The following is a 23724-nucleotide window of genomic DNA, read 5'->3' as shown; positions in this document are numbered from 1 at the left end:
CAACCCCCCCCCCCCCCCCCTCCCCCCCATCCCCCCTCCCTCCCCCCTTCCCCTCCTCTCTCCTCCTCCTCCCTCCCCTCCCTCCTCTCCTCCCCTCCCTCTCCCCCCCGACACTCCCCAGCGCTGGTCTTGGGATTTGTTTTGCAAGTGTAAGCCGCTTAATTTGCTGATCTGCTGTTAAAGGCTTTCCCCCCCACACACACACAGGGAAAATCTCCCCCCACTGTACACTGATGTTACGGAATTTGAGAGGTGGATTTTGAAAGGTTTTGACGGCTGTCTGTCTGCTTCGTGCGAATAGATGGAGTGAATGGTTTTAAAAGGAAAGGGGGGGGGGGAAAAAAGCTCCAAGAACACAATTTAGAAGACATTTCAAACTCGGTAATAACAGAACAAAACACACAATGCAGAGTCCGTTTGCTGATTGAATTTGTTCGACGTGTTATATACTGCAACGATTGAAAAACACAATGTTCGTAGGGTTTTTTACGTGTATACAGTGTAATATACTATATATATATATATGGAATTTGCAAAATATAAAGTTCAGATGTTTTGACAGAGAGCTAATGCAAACCATGTTGCATCTGTTGACCTTATTTGCATTCATTTGTCCCTAAAAATCCTGTTCAAGACGATCCATTACTATGCATAAGAGAGATGAGCTTTCTGTACTGGATGTTTGCATTAAGATTTAACTTTAATGCTTTTTCAATCAAAATTTTGGATTTGATATTTTATGTTAGTGTAATAATAATCTTTGCATTTGATATTGTGCCTTATGTTATTTAGATCTCAAAGCACTTCATAGGATTTACTGTAAAGTGTAGCGACTTGCAGATAGATTATTATTTGCAGATAAATGTAGAGGCCAACGTGATCACAGCAATGCCCCATAAACAACCATGAAATGAATGAGCAATTTTATCTGGAAGAATATTAGCCATTCATATAGGGAGAAACTGCCTTCTCTTTTAATCTTTTCTCTCTCTCATCTCTTTCTATTATTGTGTTCCATAGCATAGTGGTTACCGCGGTCATTTTGCAAGCAAGAGGAACTGGGTTTGATTCCCAGGCTGGGTGAAACCTTTGGCAAGTTTCTTTACTTCACAGTTTATTTAGCAGTAAGTAAGAACCTGGTTGTTAGTCGATTGGCAGATCGCTTTCCAGGGGTATTAATCCCAAAATAACTGCAATCGCTCAATCCACAATTTGTTTTGTAAGGCACTACTGTGCGCAATTGGCTGAAGCGTTTCACCCACAAAGTACACAGTCAATCCACTTTACAATATATTCTGTGATAAGGCACTGTTATCAAATGCACGGATTATTATTAAATTAATGTCATGGGATATTTAACATCCACCAGAACAGGCAGACTGGACATCGGTTTGATGGCACCTCCAACAAAAGAGAACTCATGAATTCCAGGTCATTAGGTCACTGCCAGCATCACTTTCTGCAATTACTCGCTACCTACAACACCTTTGCACATTTACGACATGCAGGAAGTGACATTAATATCAACCTAACAATCCAGAAGCCAGCCATTTTAGTATGCAGAAAGCTGGCTGATTTGTGGGTCCACTCGCTTTGTAAGCAAACCCACCTTATAATGCGGCACTACCGTAGTTCAAAAAGTAGAATAAGAGGAAATAAGGCACTGGAAGAAAAGCGGTTACAGATAATTTGCATTGTGTTTAGTGGTTATAACTGATTGAATAGGGATTGACTTTATTTCATGTTAACTTGCATGCTCTGCGCCTGAGTTTTAACAGATTGTTTGACTTCAAGGAGCTGCTTTGATGTTCTGAAAATAAATAACAAGATAATGACTTTAATAGTTGATTAACACTAAAGATTTAAGTGTGTCAGTGTGTAATACATTAAAAAAAACTGCCCTCATCACATGGATTTGTTTTCCTTCATTCCCGAATGGAAGACAGCAGGTAAAATGAGCTTGGATCTGCAGTGTAAATTTGAAGCCTGGATCTCCGGGGTAAAGTGAGGACAGCCAGGTGGACAGTTTGTTTTCGAAGCAATTTTCTCCTTCCATATTTTCTTATAATCATCACTAATCACAAAAGAGCTGGCAAGAAGAAAATCCTTTAGTCTGTTTGATCTCATCCTTGCAGAATATCCACCCTATTAATTTCCATTACAGTAACCAGGTCTGATCCCATCCTTGTTAGTACTCAGATGTTACCCTACTTGAAAGGGGCTAAGGAGTGCAAATTGTTGGTGGTGTTGTAACAACCTGAAGATTCACTGAATCTGATGTCCTGAACTTAACTACTTTCATTCATTCCAGCTGTTTACCTTCTCTGTAAAGAAACACTTTCTGATATCTCCCAAAAATTACCCTCACATCTCCAATCCTGTGTCACCTTGCCTTGAAAGATCTAAAAATATTGTTTTGTGTTCACTTTCCCTTTTCCACTTAGCATCTTAAGTGGCTGTATGAGATATCCTCGGAGATGTCCTTTTTTGAAGGTTAGCTTATCAGGCGTTCCTCAAGGATCATCCTTGCTGACGATCACGCTTGATGCTCTCCTCTGAACTGCCTTAGGGCCAGTTGGCTTTCTTATGTCACAGTGACCGCAGAGTTATTTATTGTCGGCCGCCCCAACTCCTCCCTCCGTAGGCTGCTGATCATCCAGAACTCTGCAGCCCGTGTCCTTTCCAGCACCAGGCTCCGTGACCTTATCACCCCCATCCTCGACTGACTCCACTGGCTTCCCATCACACAGAGGATATAGTTCAAGATCCTGGTACTCACCTTCAAAACCCTCCATGGTCTTGCTCCCCCCTACCTCTGCGATCTCCTAACGTCCTACCATCCTGCCCGCTCCCTCTGCTCAGCGGGCTCTGGCCTGCTTCATGTCCCTCGCCCGCCCCACCATTGGCGGGCGGGCCTTCTGCCTCTCTGCCACTACTCTCTGGAACTCCATCCCACAATCCTTCCATCTCGCCCCCTCCCTTGCCTCCTTCAAGACCCATCTTCAAGACCCTCCTCTTCAACCATGCTTTCGACCACCCTGCTTCCCCCCCCCGCCCTCTACCCTCCCCGACCCCCAGCTCAGGTCCGAAACACTGACTGTCCAGCGCCTGGGACATCCTTCTGATGTGAAAGGCACTATACAAATGTAATTGTGTTGTTGTTATGCAATAATGATAATAATAGCCTTCCTATAGCACTGTACATCTTTAACCCGACTCCTAGGGATCTGAAATGAACTGATTTGGCAATGTGGCCCAGCTTCCTATTTGCCTTGTTTGTTGGCCCCTCACACATTTTAACTATTGCAAGTGAAATGTCTTCTAACACCCCTAAGTCTTTTATAATCATAATAATAATAATAATCCTTGCATTTGATGTAGTGCTTTTCACATCTTCTAAATGCTTTTCACCTCTTTCAACTTTTCTCAACTATTTCTATGTAGAACAATACGAAATGTGCTCCTATTTTTACTGTGGCCACTACCTTGCGGTTATCTGCATTGAACTTTATTAACCGGTAATAGACCTGGTGAATACTTTGCCGAACCTTACTTTCAAGATCTATCTCCTCTGATTCCAGTCATCCCTAACTGGGCAACACCTGGAATTTGAACTCCCTCAAGCTGAGTCTGTGATTATGAATCCAGGTCATTTTTGTATACTGGGAACAAAGAGCCCCATGAGAAACCCTGCTCTATACCTCCCTTCCCCACTATTTTGATAATAATAATACTTGCATTTGATATAGCGTCTTATCCCATTGTTGAGACATCTCAAAGCACTTCACAGAATATATTGTACTGTGTATTTTTGTGGGCAAAATGCAGTAGCAAATTGCATACAGCTGTGTCCCACAAACAGTTGTGGATTAAGTTAATTTTTTTTAAGGCATTAGTACCCTCGGAAAGCAATCTGCCAATCGACTAACAACCAGATTTCTATGTACTGCTAGGTAAACAGAGGTATGTGGAGTAAGGAAACTTGCCTAAGGTTTTGCCCCATCTGGGAATCTAGTTCCCCTGAAGATTACCTACTGCTTCCTTCCATTTAGCCAGTTACTGATCCACATTAATAGCTTACCCTTGACACCCATTGATGTTTTGTAAAACAAGTGTCTTGTATAAAATTTGGGTCTGAGGTTGTTCTGCAAATTGGCAGCCTGGCTCAGTTGGTAGCACTCTCACCTCTCAATCAGACAGTGTAGGTTCAAGACCTACATTAGGCCTTTGAGCTCATAGTCTAGCCTGACACTCCAATAGAGTGCTTGAGGAGCTCTGCGCGATCCCGACCCCCGGCTAGGATCTGAAACACTTGATTGTCCATGCCTTGGGACGTCCTCCCGACGTGAAAGGCGCTATACAACTGTAATTTTGTTGTTGTTGTTGCTTTGTTGGAAGTGCTGTCCTTCAGATGAGATGTTAAACTGAGATCCTGTGTCCTTGTTCAGGTGAATATTAATGATTCCATGGCACTATTTGAAAAGAGAACAGAGTTTCTCCCACTGTCCTTTGCCAATAATCCTCCAGATTACATTAAGATACTGTGAAGTGCTTGAGACATTCCAATTTTTCTTTTCAAGTGGGCTGTTTTGTTGTAATTTAAGATTGTGATTGTGTTCTAAAGGGCATTGGTTGGTGAATTGATGGTCAATGTTGGAAGTTCATCTGACACACTGCTCACATTGGGACACTCTGTAACATACGGTCAGAGTGGAAACAATTGTACAGAGATCAAACATCCCAATTTTAAAAACAAAGTGTGGTCTCCTGCAATGATTCAATGAACAAATGTGTGGTGAGCCACAAAGACGAGAGAGGTCCAGATTTGATCTTGGTTTGCATTGAATAATCTGATGATGATGATGACGGTGAGAAAGAAAGAGAACTGACCACATGGCAATCATAGGGTTTCTGTTCCTTATCTTTTTCAAGTGATCTAGTTGTTAACATAGGTGAAGAATTTAGGAAGTTACACGCTGCTATTGGCAGGTTAGTGGGATGGGCAGATTTGTATAAAGTAGAGTTCAGTATAGAACAAATATGAAGCATTTGGGAGAAAGAATAGGGAGTGAAATTATACCCTGGGTGGTAGACCTCTCAGTGGAATGGAGGAACAGGGAGATCTCAGGATTCAACAACACAGTTCAATAAAAGTTGGATTGCAGGTACAGCAGGCCATTAAAAGGGGAAACGTGACTTTGCGTTTTATACACCAACATTGAATACCAAAATGCTAAGTGATGATGAAATTGTGTAAGACATTGGCTGGGTCACAGCTGGAATACTGTTTTGTATAGAGTTTGGGGCCCCACATAATTAAAAAGATATTGTAGCTATAGAGAAGGTGCACATAGGTTCACAAGGATGATGTCGGAGATGAAAAAATATAACTCAGGAGAAGCTAAAGAGGTTAGAACTCTTCCCATCACAGGAGAGAAGGTTGAGGGGTGATATCATAGAAATGTGAAAGCTGATGAAAGGATTCAAAAGAACTAATAACAACAACTTCTTTCTTTTGGTGTAGGATTTGAGGCTAAGAGGGCAAGAATTAGTTGGCATGACTAAGGGAGGAAAAGGAGAGGTTGAGAAGAACTTGTCTCGCGGGGTTGTCAGAGTATGAAATGATTTGTCAGGGGTGGCTGTCAGAGCAGAGCTGACTGGAGCATTTAAACCAGAATTAGACCAAGCAAGGAAAGGTGTTTGAGGGTATGGGGATAGAGCAGGAAATTGGGGTTTGGAAAAGCAAATACTAGTCCATCTAAATGGGCTGAATGGTTTCCTACTGTGTAGTACATATTTATCCCTGCTTATACAATGTGCAGTTGTGGACAACAAACTATGGGGTGAAAAATATGGTACTGTATGTGCTAATTATAAGATTGCGGACATTCCATTGCTGGCTATATCCTACTCAATATGCCCCCCCCCCCCCCACCCCCACACCCACACACCCACACACACATATACCCTAAATGGTCACGACTGCGTCACCTTTAAACTGCACCAGTACAAAAATCTCAGTATTTCAGTGTGCCTTGGTAGCAAATACCTTGGTTCAATAGCAACAATAAATTGCATTTATGTAGCACCTTTCACATTGGGTGGACATCCCAAGGCGCTGGACAATAAGGGTTTTGCTGGTTGGGATCAAAGGGGTGGAGGAGGAAAGATGATCAAAAGCACAGTCGAAAAGGAAGGTCTTGAGACAGGCCTTGAAGGAGCAAGGGAGGGGGTGAAGTGGAGGGACGCTGGGATGGAGTTTCAGAGGGTGAGAGCAGAAAGGCTGAAGACTCAACCTCCGATAGTGACTAGAGGAGAAGCTATTGGTGGAAACAAAGCGGAGATGATGGGAAAGGAAAGAATGGAACCAGGTAAGACTACAACAATGAAGGTAGAGCTGAGAGGAGAGAACGTGGAGAAGAATACAGTAGTCAACAGTGTCAAAGGCAGCGGAGAAATCAAGAAGGATGAGAAGACAGAGAGAGCCCTGGTCACAAAAAGGTAGAATATCATTTGTAACTTTGACTAAGGCTGTTTCTGTACTATGAACAGCAAGGAATTGGATTGGGAATATTGGCCTAATCCCCAATGTTCAGGGAATATTGGCCTAATTCCCATTGTTGAGGAAATATTAGTTTAATTTCCTTAGTGCCTTAGGATTTCCTCTTCAATATCAGGTAGAGTACAGTGTGTATTTAAGAACAATACTTAGCTACCGAAAATCAGCCAGCTCAAATTCCATGTACTGTATAGTTACAAACGATGGACACTGCTTTGTATTGCTACCATTGTATGTGGATCTCACTCCTGGAAGCTGTGGTTGAAGTGAAATACATTACGATATTTAAAAGGAAACTTGGTGCATACATGAGGGAGAAGGGAATCAAGGGGAATAGAAAAGGTGGGGCTTGTTGGGGGTATAAACACCAGCATGGACTTACAAGTGAGAGACCTGAGTTCAATTCCAGTCAGGGCGAAACCTTGGGCAAGTTTCCTTACTCCACACGCCTAATAATAATCCCTCCAAAAAACCAAAAACAATAATTAAATTGGTCATTTTCAATCTACGACTGTTTGTGGGACATTGCTGTGCGCAATTGGCTGCCGCGTTCGCCCACAAATATACAGTCAATTCACTTTACAGTGTGTTCTGTGAAGCGCTTTGGGACGTCCTCCCGACGTGAAAAGCGCTATATCAAATGCAAGGATTATTATTATTATTATTTATTATTATTGGCTGAATGACCCAGTTTCTGTGCTATACTATAATGTTCTGTGTAATTCTGTGTTTAAATTGAGGACTGCAGCTACCATTTGAAACGTACCTCGTGTGGTTGTGGTTATGTGTTAATGGCAGCATAGGACTTTTTTTTGCAAAAATCTAAGATGCTGCAAAAAGGCCAATGAACTGAAGCGATATCATGAAATTAGGAAACTAGACAGGTCAACATGTGACGCTCCTAATTTTTCTGACTACTTTGACTGATCTAAGACTTGGTAAAGAGTCAGTTTTGCTATAGCATTAGAACTTTAATCTGAGGTCAAGCAATGGGGAAATTTGATTTTCCCCTCACCCCCCCCCCCCCCACACACACACACACTTCTGCTGTTTGCTTGCAATGAATGTTTTCTCATATGTGTTTGTTTCATTTTTATTTGGACTGAAATATATGAGTGCAGTGGACACGGCAAAAGAAATAGATATATTGTGGACCAATGACTTGCAATGGGCTCTCCGGCTGTGTCCAGCACACTGTGAATTTGCATCTTTTAACATGCTCTGCTGAAGCTTGGCATTGGAACAATTTTGTTTCACGTGTGGAGATAAAATCTGTTACAAATCCCTTGTGATTTTACTGTTTCCCTCATTTACATATTTACTTATAATAATATTCCTTACATTTGATATAGCACTTTTCACGTGTTCTACAACAACAACAACAAGATTCCATTTATTGAGCGCCTTTCACGTCGGGAGGACGTCCCAAGGCGCTGTACAGTTGGGTCAGGACCCGAGCAAGGGGAAAATGGTCAGGGTGAGGGGAGGGGAGGGAGGGAGCGAGGAGGGGGTAGAGAGTCGAGAGGGGAGCTGAAGGCACGATCAAAGAGAAAAGTCTTGAGACCGGCCTTGAAGGAGGAAAGGGAGGAGGCGGCGAAGGCACTGGGGAATAGAGTTCCAGAGCCTCGGGGTTGAGAGGCTGAAGGCCCGGCCACCGATGGTAGGGCGGTTGGGGCGGGGGATGTGGAGCAGACCGGAGCCAGAGGAACGGAGGGTACGGGCAGGTAGGTAGGGGGATAGTAGGTCGGAGAGGTAGGAGGGAGCGAGGCCGTGAATGGCCTTGTAGGTGAGGATGAGGATCTTGAATTCTAGAACTTGAGTTCTAGACATCTCAAAGCGCTTCACAAAATATACTGTAAAGCAAATTTATTGTATATTTGTGTGCAAAATGTGGCAGCCAATTACACACAGCAGTGTACCACAAACAGTTGTGGATTGAAGTTTCCAATTTATTTATTTATTTTTCTTGAGGCAGTATTATTCCCTCAAGAATAATATTCTCAAGATTATTATTATTTCAGCTTGCAATAATACCAGGTTGTTGAACTTTCAATAGACGTGGAGTCTTTTTTTTTAAAAAAATATCTTTTAGAAAGATTGCATTTGGTTGTTTCTTGAGGGCTAATCTGAAATGTTTATTAATTTGAATTAATGTATGTCACTTAGGCAAATTACGTTTGTTTTTACTGGAGTTTCTGTTGAATTGCTGTGCATGTGCCTCATGCAAAAATCTAAGATGCTGCAAAAGGCCAATGTGTTTCTTTTCTAATTAAAAATGTAGTTTATGAACCTATCTGTAGAAAGAAGATTGTTTGAATTTCATCACAGATCATAATAATTATCATTATTGTTATTAATATATTTGTTAATATATCAATATATTTGTTATAATACCGTACCACCTTATCAAGATATCCGGATAAAACTTTCACAGGATTTACTGTAACATGTACTGACTTTGTATTTGAAGGTAAATTATATTTTTATCCGATGGGAAAAATAACACTCAGTGGCCATATCCCCTTATTTTTTCACGCTTAAAGTCTAGTGATTTATTCATTCAGTGCAGTATTAGCAGGTCTTTAGTTCAGTGGTCAAGGAGGTAGCTGTTCCATATGCTCATACATAAGGAGAACACTGAAACAGGCTATTTTTATAATGCAGACATGATGAATTAATTAGTGATCAAAATCAAGAATAAGCACACCAAACAGTGTGACTTATATAACTACAGCGGTATAAAAAATCTTTTTAGGGCAAAGACACATCTCCAAGTTATAACATGCCAGCAAGATAGACTGGGAGAGCTTTCTGTCTGGAGCCTGAACCACTCAGTGAATTTACCTACTGTTCATTTAACCTCCATATACTAACAGGAAATGTACCACAGTAATAATAACCTTTGCATTTGATATAGTGCCTCATCATGTTGTTGAGATGCCTCAAAGCTCTTCACAGAATATATTGTAAAGTGGATTGACTGTATATTTTGTGGGCAAAACACAGCAGCCAATTGCACACAGCAGTGTCCCATAAACAGCATTGAGTTACCAAATTTGTTTGCAGAGATTATTAACCCCGGAAAGGGATCCACCAACCACTAACAACCAGGTTTCTACTTACTGCTAGTTAAACAGAGGCGTGTGGAGTAAGGAAATCTGCCTAAGGTATCATATCATCCGGGAATCGAACTGAGTCCTCTCACTTGTGAGGCAATTGTACTAACCTCTAGGCTACAGGAATGCATTTGTTGTGTCTCTGAGGAGTTTCTCCTTCAAACTGTCGTGGAGTACTTCAAAGCCAGAGTACCAGCATTCTTAAGTGAGGAACCATAACAGTGCTTCAAAGACTTTTCCAGGATTTCCAGAAACCTTGTTCTATGGGGTGGTCTTTGCTAGAATGGAATGAGCTCAGGACCAGCACTTGGTCATTGTGTTATTTCACTATTAATTTTCAAACTCCTGTTGCACAACGTTTCCTTTGTCTCTTTTTTTACCATATAGTAGAGCTATATTTTATTTTTTTCCTCAAGTTTGATAACATTTTATATTTGTTGCAGTTGCTACATTGCTCATGCAACAACAACAACAACATTGCATTTATAGAGTGCCTTTCACGTCGGGAGGACGTCCCAAGGCCCTGGACAGTTGGGTCGGGACCCGAGCAAGGGGGAGAAATGGTCAGGGTGAGGGGAGGGAAGGGAGGGAGCGAGGAGGGGGTAGAGCGTCGAGAGGGGAGCTGAAGGCATGGCTGAAGAGAAAGGTTTTGAGACCGGCCTTGAAGGAGGAAAGGGAGGAAGCAAGGCACTGGGGGATAGAGTTCCAGAGCCTCGGGGCTGAGAGGCTGAAGGCCCGGCCACCGATGGTAGGGCGGTTGGGGCGGGGGATGTGGAGCAGACCGGAGCCGGAGGAACGGAGGGTATGGGCAGGTAAGTAGGGGAATAGTAGGTCGGAGAGGTAGGAGGGAGCGAGGCCGTGAATGGCCTTGTAGGTGAGGATGAGGATCTTGAATTCGATCCTCTGGGGGATGGGGAGCCAGTGGAGGCGAGCGAGGGTGGGAGTGATGTGGTCCCGAAGCCTGGTGCGGGACAGTACACGAGCTGCAGAGTTCTGAATGACCTACAGCTTGTGGAGGGAGGTGCCGGGAAGGCCGACGAGGAGAGAACAGGCACAGTCATAAGGAAAGTTCACACTTTTATAATTTATGTGTCTGAAATGAGACTGGAATGTTTATAATAATCATATTCCTGTCATTTGATATAGTGGCTTTCATGCCAGGAGGACATCTCAAAATGAGATGTATCTAAAGTGTAATGACTGTATTTTTAGGAGTAAGTGGCAGCCAATTTGCCAAAACAATGTCCCCAAAACAGCCATGAAGCGAATAACAAATTATATTTGGGGGATTGCTTGGCCAGGACACAGGAAGAAACTTAATTTTCTTTTTGAATAGTGTCATGGGATCTTTAACATCCACTTGAAGAGGCAGATGAGACTGTGGTTTATTGTCTCATCTGAAGGACTGCACCTCCAATAATGCAGCACGCCCCCAGCACTATATTGGAATGTCAACCAAGAATATATGAGTTCAAAGTCCTGAGATGGGACTTGAACCCAAAATCTTCTGAGAGTACTACCAATTGAGCAGCCTTTTACTGATCTTAGCAGAAGATACTGGTTTTATGGAAGTTACTGGTTTTTAAGAACTAAAGATCTGCTCAGAATGAACTATGAAGCAGCTGGGCGGTGAGGGTGGGGGAGCAGGTAAGAAATCGCCAGACTTGAAGAGTGAAAATCCCATGTGAAGGGGGTTTCTGAATGTAAATTTAATTTTTCTCTTTGTCTCATGGAATGGAAGGAATTCTGATAATCATATGGAATAATAACAATTCTTGAATTTTATGTAGCAACTTTCACTTTGGAAGAACATCTCAAAGCACTTCACAGGAGTTAGTGTAACATGTACTGACTGTGTATTCAGTTGGTGAATGGTTGGTTGTAAACAACAATTTGCCATTCCACAAGTGTGAATTGGTAGGCATGTCCTCCTGGCATGAATACTGTCTTTTGATCTCTGGGATCTGTGTTCACATTCAGCTTTTAAAACAGAGCATTTTGTGAACCCGCGCCATGCAACCAACTATAGATTAATTAGCACTCTCACTGCCTCCAGCTATACTGGAACCAAACCACAAAGGAATCCAGTGCTTCATTAAACCCATCTTCCCAACCTTTTTACAGGTTAATGTTTAACATTTGATATAAACAGAATACATCACGAAGAGCCTGTGGGATATGATTTATATCCCATGCTTTGTGCAGACTATCACTTGTGTCTGATTCATCGAGTATTATTAATCCTAAGCGAGGGGTTTATATGTTTGTCACACTGTAATCAAAAGGTCAACCCCACTTCTAAAAAGGAAGTTCTGCTGTTATTTAAAGATCAGTATCGGTGTTCTTAAATGAGATAAGAAAGTAGGTTTGGGAGTGGAAATTGACAATGCTACTGTAGGTGGTCAAATATTTGATCATCTTCTTTCCTAATTGAATATTTGAACCATGTATTAATAGATTAAAACTGTACAGAAAATTCTTGTTACAAGAGTCTTGATTTGTGATTGCTGACTTACTGTTGACTGTTACGCTTACTGTTATTGACTTACTCCTTATTGCTTTTCTTGTGTGTCTGAGAGTTAGGAAAAATATCTTTTTAGACCTTGCAATGTCACCACAAGGAATATCCAAAACCTCATCAAACACCAGTGAGTTCCTATTAATAAACTACCTGCTGCGCTGCAATGTGAAGAGAATTTTACATTGGATGCAGAATTATTGATTTTTTTTGTGGGGTGTGGGTGGTCAGCTAAGTGTCTGGCACACGCGGAAACCCATCACTGTGCTTAAAAGTATCCGAATCAGAGCTGCATGCACACTATTTAATTGCAACAGAGATTAGAAACTGTTGCAAGCAATTTGAAGATTATTGCTCAAAGATGTTCTAGATTGCAGTTGAGAAGGGATCTGAGATTCCTCAGACCCATTATCTTTTTCTAGAGCTCCATTGAGTCAGTGGCAAGCGTGCAGTTGAAAGCCCAGTTTATATATGGGACACACTATTTATATTATTTTGACCTTCGAGGCATTTACAGCTACAGCAAAACCAATAGTGCTGGCAATGGGCATTCAGCTATCTTGTCTGTAGTAATGCCTTCAACAGCTGAAATAGTTTGTTAACAGTGCACACATTTTCTGAATTTAACATAAAAACATTACTGCTTCTCTATTGTTGCAGAAGTGTACCCGTTAAGTAACAATTTATATTAGTACTCACCAGACGCCAAGCTACCACTAATTGTTTGTAGATTACAAATAGCTTGTTCCAAGCACTACTTTTTTAAAAAAACTATTTTCTCTCTTTTCTGAAAGCAAATGCCCTATTGTTCCTTGCCCAAGTGAGCATTCTTAACACATGAGCTCAGCTGTGAGCATCTGCAGAATAATCCAGCATAGATGGCACCACATCCTAGCGTGATCCTTCTTTCGCTAGATCTACACATGATTTACTTACCCTGCAGAGAGTGGAACAACTGGCTAATTTCTCTTCTTAGTCTAGGAATACTGGGGCTGCCACAGATACATTGATGGAGATCCATTATCTTGGCGCAGAGGAGCGATTAAATGTGGAACCTTATTGTTATGTATGGTTCAGTTTCATATCACAGTGGTGATAGGGCATCACTACTTACACATTCTGGTTTACACAGTGAAGTTTTTGACAGTGAATACTTCCTGCTTATTTGAAAAAAAAGCGTTTTAGAGTGAGCACCAAGCTCCTCTGTCAGTATGTGAGGAACCTACTAAATGAGATATGTGAAAATACCAAATGGCAGTTTCATCCTTTAGATGAAATGTTAAACTGAAGTCCCGTCTGCCTGTTCAAGGGTACATTAAAAATCCCATTGCATTATTTGAAAAGAGGACTTTCTCCTAGTGTCCTGGCCAACAATCCCCCAAATAAAATTGTCACTCACTCCATGGTTGTTTGTGGGACATTGCTGTGGGTAAATGGCTGCTGTGTTTTGCCCACAAAATACACAGTCACTGCACTTTACAGTATATCCTGTGAAAGATATGATAAGGTGCTATATCAAATGCAAGGATTATTATTACTATTATTAAATTGTGTTGAAAGGAGTTCTGTGCTCATGGCCTATCCTGAACCTGTTGAGGTGCAGGAAAATTGAAACGGGAGGAAAAAAGGTTCTACTTTTAAATGAGCAACAATTAAATGCATCAAATATCATCTGTGACAAAAAGGGTTTATTCATTGCTTTGCCCACAAATATATGGTCAATTCACTTTACCGTCTATTCAGTGAAGCGCTTTGAGACGTCTAGAAGACGTGAAAAGTGCTATATCAAATGCAATAATTATTATTATTGTTTTATTCATTGTTTTGCATTATCTTATTCTAGTTGTTCAGTATCAGTAGTTCCACAGTTTATATTTCGCAGCATAAAGTTGAAGACCAAAGTTGTATTCTTATATTAAATATTTGTCCTGAGATTTTTCAGAAAAATATAATAATCATTGAATTTGTTATAGTGTGTTATCATATTATCAAGATGTCTCAATGACTAGTGTTGTGCTTTTTTTTCCTGATTTGTGCATTCAGCGTCAATGCATTTTCTGTTGTTTGCAGAATTCTTTACATTCGGTCACTCTGAAACCCGGCATCTCTTGCTCCAGGAATTTAACATTTCCAGCTACTTTGTGGCTTTATTTTGTGACTCTTGCTCTGCTTAACTTCACCTCCAGTAACTACCATTGTACACCAACTAGCACTTATACAGTGCCCTCCATGCAGAGTAGCATCTCAGAGCGCTTAACAGTGGCGGAGCCTGATTGTGAGCAGGTGGGGGTGGTGGAGGGGGCCATAAGCACGATCGACGAGGAAGGTTTTCAGGCAGGACTTGAAAAGGGGGATAGAGGGGACAAGGCGGAGGGATTGAGGGAGAGTGTTTGGATGGGTAAACAATATTATACAAACACACTTCCATCCGAAAAAAACAGCTGAATTTAAAAGCACAAATTGTAATTGTAAAACTCAACTGGCAACACAAGGTGCTGCTATAAATCAGCCAGTCTGAAAATGCTTTAGCTTTTATGCCAATTTTGTTTGTTTTGTCAGAGATTGTTTGATCTACATTTGAGGTTTGAGAACCCTGTTCCAAACTTTGCTTTACAGTATGTTAGGAAACAATTTACTCCATATGTTGCAAGTTACTCTTTTATATATTGCAGTAATTTCTTTCAAACTCTAACTAGCAGCTTCTTAGCTCACAAACAACATATTTTCAATGTATCGCCAGTGCCTGCTCATCTGATCCATTGGTTCATCAGTAGTTGGCCTTTTTTATATAGTAGAGATGCAGAATGAAACATCGGGGTTTTATGCAGCCCATTTTTTATCTATCAAATGCAATTTCAGCCACCAAAATCCTGCTTATGAAACATGCATAAGTGTCACCCCAGCCTCTACCTTCACGGTTGCGACTTCCTCTGCACTTAATAGAAGTAAACCAGACTTGTACACTTGTATATGACAGTCTGCTGCTTGTTTGTCTGCTGCTCCACACCATGTGCTCCACCTGACCAGTTAACACTTAGCAACTGTCATGTCGCAGTACACTGCAGGTCTTACTAAGGCTTGTGGGGGAAGGGAAAGAGTGTTTCCTGTCAATCGCTTGAAGTAAATTCATCAATTTTACAAAATCCATGACCCAAATAATAGAAATCAATGAGAGAAAAATAAATGGCTAAGCGTTTCGGGTCTACTTCTCTTGCTTGGTAGCTTGCTTGCTTCAATTTTGCAGTAAACGTGGGTAAATGTCTTGATGTGTCTTGACCTTAATGGCCAGTTGTCTGTGCTGCATTTAACAAATGGTATAATACTTTTGTGGGCAGAGACAAGAGAACAAAATTTGTATCTGACTTACACCTAATGCAGTACTCCCAGGTCAGAGTACTCTTTCCCTTTCCCCTGAATCCTATAAGTTCCTTGGAGCTGCAGGGTATGTGGATCATCTGAAACCTTATCTTACTGCTGTACCATATTGATCTTAAACCAGTGCCTTTGGTATGGTAATCCACATAATTCAGCACCTTGGGTCATCCTCCCGACGTGAAAGGCGCTATATAAATGTAATCTTGTTGTTGCATTTGTAGCAATGATTCCATATTGCCTTCCCTATTTTCGAGTCTGTTGTGTATGCTCCAAATTTTGTGTTATGTATTTGCAGACTTCATTCTTGAAGCGAGTGTTGTCAACTCTTGACCAGATTGTCTGCAGGAGAGGGGGAAACCAACCAAAAGTGGCTCTTCCAATATTGTTTAGGCCTTAAGACCGGACTGTCCTTTCATATTAAAAAAGAATTAGTATGGTTATGCTTGGGATAGGAATTGTAACTTTAGGGAATCTAATTCCTAGGATCAGGCTCAAGTGAATTTTGTGATGTGGGGGAGTAAATGTTTGGAAAAAATAATAGACCATGTGTCAAGTGACCTACATAATTTTCCTTTTCAAATTTTATGTTATATTTAATAAAGTCCTTGCATTTGATCTTCAAAAGATTTATATTGTCAATCAGAAATGATCAATGAAGTTATTGGATCCAATCCACATAGGAATAGTAACCAATATTAAATAGATTTTAATAATTCAGGTATGGTGTCCTCCACTTGCATTGAAATACATTAATATAAACCCTCTCAGTCTTCACATTTTCTGATTTTCTTGATTTGAATTTCTTTTATGGGCTGTTTTGAAGAAATAATAATGTAATAATAATAATCCTTTCATTTGATATAGCGCTTTTCACGTCTTCTAGACGTCTCAAAGCGCTTCACAAAATATACTGTAAAGTGAATTGACTGTATATTTGTGGGCCAAACCCGGCAGCCAATTGCGCACAGCATTAGAAAGGTGGCTTTAACATGTTTCAGCTATTTAAGTTTTCCAAATACCTTTTAAGGACTTGTACCATCCATCGGTTGAGATAGTCAGATGGACGTTAAAGATTTCATGGCACTGTTCAAAAAGAGAAGGGAGTACCTTTCAGTGTCCTGGCTAACAATCCACAAGATAAAATTAGTCATACATTTCATGACTGTTTGTGGGACATTGACATTCTCAAATTGGCTACTACATTCTCCTACAAAATACACATCATTATATGAGCATCCAACCACACCACTGTACAGCGCTCCGAGACATTATCCAACATGAAGGGCCCTTTATAAATGCAAGGTGGTGGTGTAAATCCTGTGAAGCTTTTGAGACGACATAAAAGGCTCTATACCAAAACTAAGGATTATTTTATTTATTAAAGCAATTAAAAGAGTATTTTCTTAAGTAAGAATTTTCTGCTGAGAAGACCAGTCCCAATTACACTGGAAAGTTGAGGTCCCACTGTAAGATTGAAATTCTTCACATAATCGTGTTTTTGCTTGATAGAAAAGTAATATTATGAAGGCCCATAGAATAGGACTTTTATCCTACACATGACACTGACAATAGCTCTCCCACAGCAGTGCTGTTTTTGTACTACGAGGCCAGTGTCACCAATACACACAAATCCTATTCCTATTGTCTCTTTCGTCACTGGTAGAATTGCCATCTGTGAGATTGGGAGAACTTGTGCTGTGCAACTAAAGTGTTTTAGTTGGCGTGGTGTGTGGAACAATTGACTTTAACATGTTTTGCTGTTTAAGCTTTCCAAGAATCTTCTGAGTAAGGGGAAAATGAGAAACACCAGGGAAGGAATCAGAGGAGCACTTTCTGAAGGTTCCAATGCAGAGGATAATTGCAAATAGTTTGTAATTTCCCTTTTTTGAACTATTTTCCATTAGATATTTTGCAGCTGGTTAATTGTAATCCTGTTGAGATTTTTATGTATATTATATTATTACTATATTATGTGCCAATCTTGTGGAGTCCTGCAGCTCAGTGGTTAGAGCACTCGCTTTGCTCTAACCTGGGTTCGATTCCCGGCAGGGTGAAACCTTGGACAAGTCTCCTTACTCCACACACCTGATAATAATCCCTCAAAAAAAAAAAATAAATTGGTCACTTCAATCCATGACTGTTTATGGGACACTGCTGTGCGCATTTGGCTGCCGCATTTCGCCCACAAATATACAGTCAATTCACTTTACAGTCTATTCTGTGAAGCATTTTAAGACGTCTAGAAGATGTGAAAAGCACTATATCAAATGCAAGGATTATTATTATTATTGTACATTGTACTATAAGGCAGTAGTTGGTTTATATGTGGGTTTCCCTTGCAGCTTATGTTAATTTGTGTTTGCAGTGAAGGGTGGAGAAGACTGGAGGAGGGAACAGATGGCTGAGTATTTGAGGGAGGGGAATATTGTTGACTGTTCCTTGCAGGATAGGTAATAGCGGTGTACCTTTCTTCTTTAATTTTAACACTTGCGCGGAGGCCGTCGTCTTTATTGTTGCCTATTGCCAGCTGGAAGCCAAATCTAGAGCTTTGTTTCTTGGTTCAACTTCAAAGAGTACTTGGCTATTTTTTCCAGACTGATTCGTCTTCCTAAATGGCTTGATTTACATTATTGTTCTGACTGCTAACAATTACGAAGGGATAAATGGACAGTTTGATGCTGTTTTTTGTGGGGTCAGTTGGCTGTCTCCAAATCAAATTCCTGAGTTCCACATCTATATGGTTTCAATTTAAAGAATTTTGCAAGAAGAACATGCCCTGCATATTTACTCCTGCAGAGTTTAGGCACAGGATGCCAAGAAATCAGGTTTGCAGACCCCAGACTGTGCAAGCTTTCTGCTGCTTGTTCAGCTAGGACCACCTGACCATTAGGCTTTGGCTTGCCGCGTCAACCGGAACCGAATAGGAAGAATCACAGCCATCAGTGAATAGTCTTCTTTCTCAAGTCCTGCTAATGAAACAGACCACTTGGCTCACCATCAACAATGTCTTGGGAGTACTACCTGGCTCAGGAACCAGCCTACCACATAGGACTGACTGAAATCTGATCTTCCATTGCTAGGAATAATGAAGGAAAATTGTTTGGATGTACATCTTATATGCTACAAGCCCAACCTGAATTGTGACCTTACTGTCTCTAAAGACAGATAAGAATGATCAGAACACTCCTTTCCCACTTTTCAGTATGGTCTCACAGGACAGTGTCCAAGCAAAGGTTGGTGTCAACCATCACTACCACAATATTATAATTAACCAACAAACTAGGCAATGTTCTTTGTATCTTCTGGTCAAAACCTTCAAGGTCCTGTCTCAAACTGTTCAGAGTCATAAATACCACACTTGGGGATATCCACCATTATGTGCCATTGAATGACCCCGTCAATGTTCAAGATATTGCATGCATTGCCCAAGATCCCCAGATCAGTCTGCCAACAGCAAACACCATTTGCAAATAGAAGTGCAATAATTCTAGTACAAGGTCCATTCCTCTCAATGTCATCTAATACCTGTACATCATTGATGGACACATCAAATATGGTGGGTGACAATGCATTATATAATAATATAATGATAATCCTTGCATTTGATATAGTGCTTTTCACTTCTTCTCGATGTCTCAAAGCGCTTCACAGAATAGACTGTAAAGTGAATTGACCGTATATTTGTGGGCGAAACATGGCAGCCAATTGCGCACAGCAGTGTCCCACAAACAGTCGTGGATTGAAAGTGACCAATTTTTTTTGTTTGTTTTTGGAGTGATTATTATTAGGTGTGTGGAGTAAGGAAACTTGCCCAAGGTTTCGCCCTGCCTGGAATTGAACCCAGGTGTCTCGCTTGCAAGGCGAGTGCTTTAACCACTGAGCTACAGGTCTCCACTATTAACCCCTTTTCTAAAGGGATGGGCTTGGTTGGTTCCAATCACAACTGTAATAAGCAGCAATCTTTAAATCGGTAATTATATTCATTCTAATACATTTTAACAGACCAAGACTGTTTTTAAAGACAAACAGCAAATTGACATTTTGACTAAACAGGGCATATGGCTTTATTCTTGGCCTGATATTGTACAGATATTATACTTAAAATTACATAGAATGATAAGGCATGCAAACAGGTCATTTGACCCAACTAATTAATGTCTGTGTTTATTATTATTATAATAATAGTAACAATAATCCTTGCATTTGATATAGCGCCTTATCACGTCTTCGAGGTGCATCAAAGCTCTTCACAGAATATACTGTAAAGTGAATTGATTGTACATTTTGTGGGCGATATATTTGGATTTTACTGTGGACTGTATATTATACTCCTCATGAGATCTCCTATTCCCCTCTTCTATATCTCTCTATTCCTGTTGGACTGTGTTAACAGAATACCAGTCCCACATAATAATCCAGAGGTGGCGCAGTGTGTTGGTGTTCTCCGGCCGAGCATATTGAAATTATTTCAAAAAGAGAGCAGGAAGCTATTATGTGGACACAAATGATTTTCCACAGAGAGGAAGTCAAACGAGAGTGCTGTTCAGCTTGGCTTCTATGATTCACCACTTTATTGTCAATTCTAGATTAACATTCACAGAGGCCTGGGGTAGATTCCTAATTTTTTTCAAGGGGACAGAAAATGGAAGAAAATAAAAGGCGAAGACCTTTTTGTTCTTCGGTTGTTGCTGTTGATTTTACAGTCGAGGAATGTGAGAACTAACCGAAGTAGAAAATTATTCAAACAACAAGCTAACTGAAGTTCTCACTTGACTGTCTACCTCGCATGACTTGTTCCAGAATGTGTTTTAATTTAAGAACAGGTCCGCAGAATAGGCAGAAAGTGCACCACTTGTGGTGCATTAACAGGAATTCCTACCTGTAGCACAAAATTATTACTCACTTCATTTTCCCTGGATTGTTTGTGATTATTGGTTATAGAACCATTGAACTTTATAGCACAGAAGAAGGCCATTCAGCCTATTGTCTGCTTTTTGAAAGAAGAATCCATTCAGTTCCATTTATCTACCATCTCCACCCCCCCACCCACCCATATCCCTGGAAATTAAGAATTTTAGTTATTTATATAGTTCCCTCTTAAAAACTAATTCTGCCTTGAACACAGCACAGCATTCTGTATACTAAAAAAAATCCTCATAATCTCTTCCTTGTAACTATTCTAAATTAATGCCCTCAAGAGACTGACTCCACCAACTAGTGCCAATATTTTTTTCCTATTGCTTCTATCAAAATATCTCATAATTTTGAAGATCTTTGTAAGCAACCTTCTCTATTCCATTTAAATTAGACTCCATTCCTCCAGCTGCTGCTCAAAGGTCAATCTGCTCATCACTGGTATTACTGTAGAAAATCTTCTCTTTGCACCTTCCCTTGCAATCATGCGAAAATAATAGTTTTAACGTGCAATATCCAGTACCTTCTTTAATGTATACACAATAAGAAATCCTGGTAACCTAATACAGTCAACTCTGCATGTGACGAATAGCAGTCTGGCATGTTAAACATTTGTTTATGCGGGTCTTTGGTCAGTACAAGGCTGACTTTATTTGTGAGTACAATATTCTGTTATGTGCTCATTCCTAAAGTTTTTTTTTAAAAAAGCTTCTGTGTTCTTTCATCCCAGTGTGCGGGCTAACTGTATTTGTAAGTTGCTTGCATTTATATAGCACCCTCTGTGCAGGTTTGCATTTCAGAGAGCATCTTGTTATCTGCAGTTTCAAAACTCATGTGCATTTGCAGCCTATATAATTTGGAAATCATCAGATTACTTTTAAACTATGTGTGTGGTTGTCTATGTGTGTGGGGGTGGGGTGGAGGGGAAGTGGTTGGTGTGTTCCACAATGGGCTCCAGACACTGTCACTTGGCTCCCACTCATTTTGGCTTAGTTAATAAGTACAGTCTGAAGAATTGTAAAACTTATGTAAAGCAATATCAAGAGTTTTAGGAAATGTCTGGTGCAGATAGAATCATAGAATCATAGAATCGTACAACACAAAAAGAGGTCATTCGGCCCATCGAGTTTGTGCCGACTCTTTGAATAGAGCAATTACTTCAATCCCACTCCCCAGGCTTGTCCCCATAACCCCATAACTCCTCTTCAAATACCCATCCACCGCGTTTTTAAAAGTAGTTATCGAAACGGCCTCGACCACCCTTTCAGGCAATGCGTTCCAGATTCGAACAACTTGCTGCTTGAAAAATTTATTCTCACCTCCCATCTGCATCTTTTGGAGACTATTTCGAATCTGTGACCTCGAGTCACCGACACACTCACGAGTGGAAACAGTTTTTCCCTTTCTAACCTATCAAATCCCCTCATGATTTTGAAGACCTCTATTAGGTCTCCTCGTAACCTTCTCTGCTCCAATGAGAATAATCCCGGCCTCTCTAGTCTTTCCTCATAATCAAGGTCCCTCATTCCTGGTACCATCCTCGTAAATCTCCTCTGCAGCCTTTCCAATGCCTTAACATCCTTCCTAGTGTGGTGCCCAGAACTGGGCGCAGCATTCCAACTGAGGCCTAACCAGTGTTTTATATAGGTTAATCATAACCTCCTGACTCTTGTACTCTATACCCCTATTTATAAAGCCTAGTATCCCATATGCCCTTTTTACCTGTCCTGCCACCTTCAAGGATTCATTTGCCTGCACCCCCAGGTCTCTCTGTTCTTTTACCCCCCTTAAGATTGTATTACCAGCCTATATTGCCTCCCCTCATTCTTTCTACCAAAATGCATTACCTCGCATTTCTCCATATTGAAACTTATCTGCCATGTGTCTGCCCATTTTCTGTCTATGTCTTCCTGCAGTTGACTACTATCCTTCTCACTGTTTACTACCCTACCTAACTTTGTGTCGTCCGCAAACTTGGAAATGGTGCTTGCTATACCCAAGTCCAGATCATTTATGTATATTAAGAAGAGCAGTGGTCCTAATACTGATCCCTGGGGGATGCCACTGTACACTTCCCTCCAGTCAGAAAAGCAGCCGTTCACCACAACTCTCTGCTTTCTGTCTCACAGCCAGTTCTGGATCCATGCTGCCACTCTCCCTTTTATACCATGGGCTTCTATCTTTCTTACAAGTCTTTCATGTAGCACTTTGTCAAATGCCTTTTGAAGGTCCATATAAACTATATCAACTGCACTACCTTTATCCTCCCTCACCATTACCTCATCGAAAAATTCTATTAGATTTGTTAGACAAGATTTGCCTTTAACAAATCCATGTTGGCTGTCCCTAATTAACCCATATTCTTCTAAGTGAAGATTTATTCTGTCCCGGATTATAGTCTCCAGGAGTTTCCCCACTACTGATGTTAGGCTGACTGGCCTGTAGTTCCCAGGTTTGTCCTTCTGTTCCTTTTTGTACAAGGGAGTCACATTGGCCATTCTCCAGTCCTCTGACACCACTCCTGTGTCCAACAATGATTGAAAAATTGTAGCCAAAGCCTCCGCTATTTGCACCCGTGCCTCCCATAGTAATCTTGGTTGCATCCCGTCCAGACCGGGTGACTTATCTACTTTAAGCGCAGTCAACCTTTTCAGTACTTCCTCTCTGTTTATACTTATTCTATCCATTTCCTCTACCCTCTCCTCCGGTGCATCCACTTCTTTTGTGAAGACAGATGCAAAGTACTCATTCAGCACATCAGCCATACCCTCTGCCTCCACAATAAGATTTCCCCCTTGGTCCTTAATTGTCCCCACCCTACCTTTGACTGGCCTTTTATTCTTGATATGCTTGTAAAATATTTTAGAATTCCCTTTAATGTTACCTACTAACCTTTTTTCGTATAATTTTTTTGCCCCTCTTATTTCCTTTTTCAAACCTCTTCTGCATTTCCTATATTCTATTTGGTTGTCTTCTGTATCTTGGGTTTGACACCTGTCATACGCCTCCTTTTTCTGCTTCATTCTAGATACAATTTCCTTCGTCATCCAGGGAGGTTTGGAAGCCCTACTTTTCCCTTTTGTGGGAATGTATTTGTTCTGTCCCCGAGCTATCTCATCCTTGAAGACTTCCCACTGTTCTTTAGTTGTTTTACCTGCCAATCTTTCTTTCCAGTCCACCTTGGCTAGGTCCCTTTTTAACTCACTGAAATTTGCCCTCTTCCAGTTGAATATCTTCACCTT

General features: G+C 40.8%; 1 protein-coding gene across 1 annotated transcript in view; it reads left to right on the top strand.

Annotated features, from left to right (window-relative positions):
• thrb (thyroid hormone receptor beta) overlaps positions 1-23724 on the top strand; it is a 113425-nt gene that overhangs the window by 1103 nt on the left and 88598 nt on the right. The gene's annotated exons all lie outside the window — the stretch shown is intronic.

This window comes from Callorhinchus milii, unplaced genomic scaffold, assembly GCF_018977255.1.
Source record: "Callorhinchus milii isolate IMCB2004 unplaced genomic scaffold, IMCB_Cmil_1.0 Scaffold2, whole genome shotgun sequence".
Lineage (NCBI taxonomy): Eukaryota > Metazoa > Chordata > Chondrichthyes > Chimaeriformes > Callorhinchidae > Callorhinchus > Callorhinchus milii.
Note: the sequence above shows the minus strand (reverse complement) of the source record. Positions and strands in the feature narration are given on the sequence as shown.